We start from the raw sequence: 4,476 nt of genomic DNA, 5'->3' as shown, positions 1-4,476 counted from the left end.
TCTTCTGTCCCTGCCCCTAGATGTCTTCTTCCTGCCTTTCCTGTTCTTGGTTTCCCTGGTTGTACAGAGGCCAAGGACTTGGTGGGGCCCATGGGGTGACACACAACTGAAAGGAATGAGCAGACTCATGAGAAATATTGGGGCTGTAGTTGGAGCCCTTGCTGAGAGGGAAGACCTCAGGGAGGACCTGACCCATGGCCAAGAGGCCTCGGGATACCTGGCCTCATGTGCACACTGAGCTGTTGATGCTGAGCACTGTGGCACCCTGGTTCTCCCAGTTCCCAGAGGATAAAACTAAGCCTAGTGTGAGAGACCTCTCTCAGTTTAGAGCCTCAGCTGCTGGACCTATGGTTGGCATCTAGTGGGGAGAGGGAGAGGCTCTTCAGCACTCAGGGGATGGATACCTGAGGGGCTGAGGAATAGGAGACTCAGAGTGATCAGCGATGGGGCCTGCGGCATCCATGTGCAGGGAGAGCCCAGGATGTCCCTGGACAGACAGGTACTGTGGTCCAGAGAGATTGTGTTGCTGCCTGTGTCCACCCTTGATCAGGCCCATACACACAGTCAGCTCTGGGCCTGTTGCACAGCCTCAGGCCGGGTGTTCCATTGTTGATTCATGTGAGGCACAAGAGGGTCCCATGTGGCATTTCTGTTGATAAGGGGGTGGATGCAGGGCATGGAAGGGCGAATGAAGGACAAAAAGTAAAGTGCAAGGACATGTGGTGGGGTAAGGGGCTCAACCTGGAGGAGGAGGGAACTCCCAATGGACCCAACAGGAAGGTGCCCCAGTGGACCCCGCAGGAAGGTGCTCCCAGTGGACTCAGCAGCAAGGTGTCCCCAGTAGAATGGGAAGGTGTCCCCAGTGGACCCAGCAGGATGTGAGGCAGGTGTGTTCTCTGCCGAGTCCTGGCTTCATGCATGTGGCAAGCGTGCAACCCCAGCCCACACAAATCATCAGGAGACACCAGGCACCAGGGAGGGACATGCCAAGAGCGGAGGGGCCTACTGGGAATAAGATTCAGGGCAGTGAGGATGACACACAACAGCCAGGCAGATAGCTAGGGGCAGAAACTGTAGCCTTGGGTCACAGGATGGGACGAGAGCTGCCCTGTGTGTGCACAAGAGTGCCAGAGCCTCTGCACACTCTGCTCACACATTGCATTCTTCATCTTGCTAGTGGCAGGAATGCTTCGTCGTTTAATTTGAAGAACTCCTCCTATGGGTCAGTGCCAAGCAGTACGGCAAAGGATGCTTCATGACACTGCTTGGGGTGAGTGGCATAAGCAGAGGTGACAGCTCCGCGTCCTCTGTGGTGTGCAGAAGGGCTGCAGTGTGCAGGCTCCAGTGTCAGCACACAGTTGAGTCCAGAGCAGTGTCCACAGAGCTCCTGGGTGGTGCACAGGCCTTGAGCAGAATGTTCGTGAGTATCCGAATCCTGCAGGGGTCATCCTGGGCTTTTGTCCCCTTGATGTCATCCTCCCACTTTATGAGAGTTGGCTGAGGGCTGAAGCTTAGCGATTGCTAATTCGAGGTAGTTAAGAATGAGCTGTTTCTTTGAGCTGAGTTCCCTAATTGCTGTTGTAAGGAGTTGTCGGTTGAACTGTGAACCCCGTCTGGGGAGCTGTGCTTTAGGGCTACCCCAGGAGCTCCTAGAGTGCCCTCCTCTGGAGACCAGCTTGTGGATGTTGAACTCCTACGGTGGGCTCTGGCCTTCTGGGACTCTGTCCTTGGAAGGGGATCAGGCCCACAGCAGAGGGCAGACTGCAGACACAGGAGAGGCCATGTGAGGCAGCGGGTTGGGAACATGGCCACAAGGCAGGGGACTCAGGAGTCTGTAGGCCTGGGAGAGGCAGGAAGGGGTCTTCTGGGACCTGTCCTGAGGCCCTGCCTGCGCTTCACTTGGATCCTGACCTCTAGGCTGAGGCAGGACATTCTGTGCCCTGAGCCCTGTGTTGGTGTCACAGCAGGGTGGGGGCTGGTGCACCCTGTGGGGTGTTTCCCTGCTCAGATGTCACACTGTGGCCTCTTTACCAGATGGCCCTCTGCCCAGAGTGGCAGGTAATGCATAACCTCAGGCCAGAGGAACAGAACCATTCTAAAGGGGTCAGCTTCAGCGCTAAGGAGACATTTAACTCTCAGCCGGTTTTCATTAACTCGAATCTACAGGGCCACCTGCAGCCCACAACTGTCGTGGCGCTCACGTGGTCCTGCTGTGGATCAGAGAGGAAAGCCCTGCCCAGCTGGAGCACAAAAGAGAACAAGGGCCTTGGGTGGAGGGGGACAGTGAAGTTGATGCATCCGGGACTCATTGTAGTGGGAAGGATCAGGGCTTGGGCTGGGAGCAGCAGGGGGCTCCTGGGAGCGTTACAGAAAGGTTCTCTGAGCCCCTGGGCAGCTGGGCAGCACCCACACAGCTGTGAAGGGGCTTCATGGGCTTGGCCCCCATGTGGGCAGGGCTCAATTTCCCTGTCCTTGTCACTCAGACTCACATGCTGTCATGGAATGGGGAGCGTGAGTGGAATTGAACTTTTAAAAGTGCCTTTGGGCAGGATGGGTAATTTTATTCTCCTTCGCAGCCCTCTGTAAATCCTTCAGTGGGGAGGAAATAACCCTGGAACAGTCCTGCATGGCTTCCCTTCAGCCACGGCCGGCTGTGGGGTGCTGTGCACTCAGCATTGCGGAGGCGCGGCTGCTGCACGATTGAACCCCGGCCTCACCCCGGCCAGCTGCAGCACACCGCCACGATGAGACATGAGCACTGGCTTCTGCCACAAGTTGTCTGCCTTGGGGAGTCAAGGCGGATTCTCCCAGGGCTGTTTATGGCTTCTCTTGGAGCCTAGTGTTTTCTGCTTTGAGGTTGAATGAAAGATGCTCGGTGCATTCAAACCAAGATTCATGGCTGTGGAAAGGAGGGTGCATTGCTTAGAGGGGACCTGTTAAAAAGCCCTTGATGTTGGATGCATGCCTTTCCTGCCAGCATGGTGACAGGAGGGTGGCAGGCTCCAGCCCTGCCTGGGCATCTCAGCAGCTTGGTGAGACCCTGTTTCAAAGTAACAACAACAACACAGGCCCGGGGCTGTAGCTCTATGTGAAGGCCTTGGGTTCATCCCCCAGTGCCAGAAAAATTAAAGTGAAGAGGTGCTTGGGTGGTGCAGATGCTGCGCTGGTAGATGCAGGGACAGTGTCCAGGGAGGCTAGAAGTGGGACTGGAGTTCCCAGAGTCAGTGGCATTGAAGGAAGCTGCTGTCCCTGGGGTGAGGGTAGTCTGTCCCGGGTGAGGCTGGAGGATCAAGCCCACAGGTCACCTCCTTTCGCTGGGTCCTCAAGCCCAGGGCACAGCCCCCACGTGAGACTCCCTTATCTCAGGGCTCTTGATGCCAGTGCGACCCTGCTGACCCACATGACTCTGGAACATGCTCTTCCTTTGGCTATGGGGCGAGGTGGGCAGGGCACCCTGCCCAGATGGGGGCTGTACCTTTACCTGGGGCTGCCATGGGAGGAGAGTCTAGAATGATCTGCCATTTCGTCCTGGTGGAGCAGGACAGTGACACACTGACCCTGCTGTCTTTGTCTGTTCCTAGGGCTCCATCGTGTGGTCTCACCAGCACTGGCTCTGTGTCCAGCTGAGCTGGGTGGGGCAAGTAACACACAAGCACTTCTAACTCCATGCTTTGCTTAATATTTATTGGGTATACTTTACCGTTCCCTTATCTTATTTTCTGTGTTAGATTTCATTAGGGCTGAAAACCAGCAATAGCACCCGATGATTGCCTGCATTTAGGTGTGAGTTGTTTTTCCAAGCTAGGACTACTGGAGGAAATGGAGCAGTTAGGGGCTGCTTGAGAGGAAGGAGCACACTCTCAGCAGCCACATGGGCCCTGCGTGGCCCTCAGCGGGCTGGGGCAGGGATGCACGGTGTTTCCGCTGCTTCCTGTCTGTCCTGCAGAGGTCCTTGTGCAGGCTCCAGGCCAAGGGTGCTGCTGGCCATCTTGTGGATAGAGTGGCCTCCTCATGCTGCGTGCGCAGGATGGAAGTCCAGCTTTGTACTTGTGAGCTGGAAAAAAGTGCAGTCGTGCATTTCCTGCCGAGACGCCCTCAGTGGCAGAAAGGTGTGCCCTGTGCTTTGCGGTGGCTCTACTTGCAGAATTGCCTGAGAAAACCATTTTCCCCTTCCCTTCACTTACCAGATGAGCTATTCCTTCACCTTTGACTGCCCAGCTGTGCATAAAGCCTGGCTTTCACGTGCTTTCTCTTTGTGACTCAGCGCTGCTGAAAGTAACTGCCTCAGATTCCCCAAGAAGAACCAGAGTCAAGGCCCAGAGAGGTTCTGTTTTGAGGCTCTAATTGCATCTAATATTTTATTTTATATTTTTCCATAATTTTATTAATAAACAAATAGCAATGAGACAGTTTCAAATCAAATCGGAAGTACAATTTCAACAAATAACACACTGCATATGTTCTTCTTAGTTGTTA

The sequence above is a fragment of the Octodon degus genome, unplaced genomic scaffold (genome assembly GCF_000260255.1).
Source record: "Octodon degus isolate 3935 unplaced genomic scaffold, OctDeg1.0 scaffold00155, whole genome shotgun sequence".
Taxonomy (NCBI): domain Eukaryota; kingdom Metazoa; phylum Chordata; class Mammalia; order Rodentia; family Octodontidae; genus Octodon; species Octodon degus.
This window is presented reverse-complemented; position numbering follows the sequence as displayed.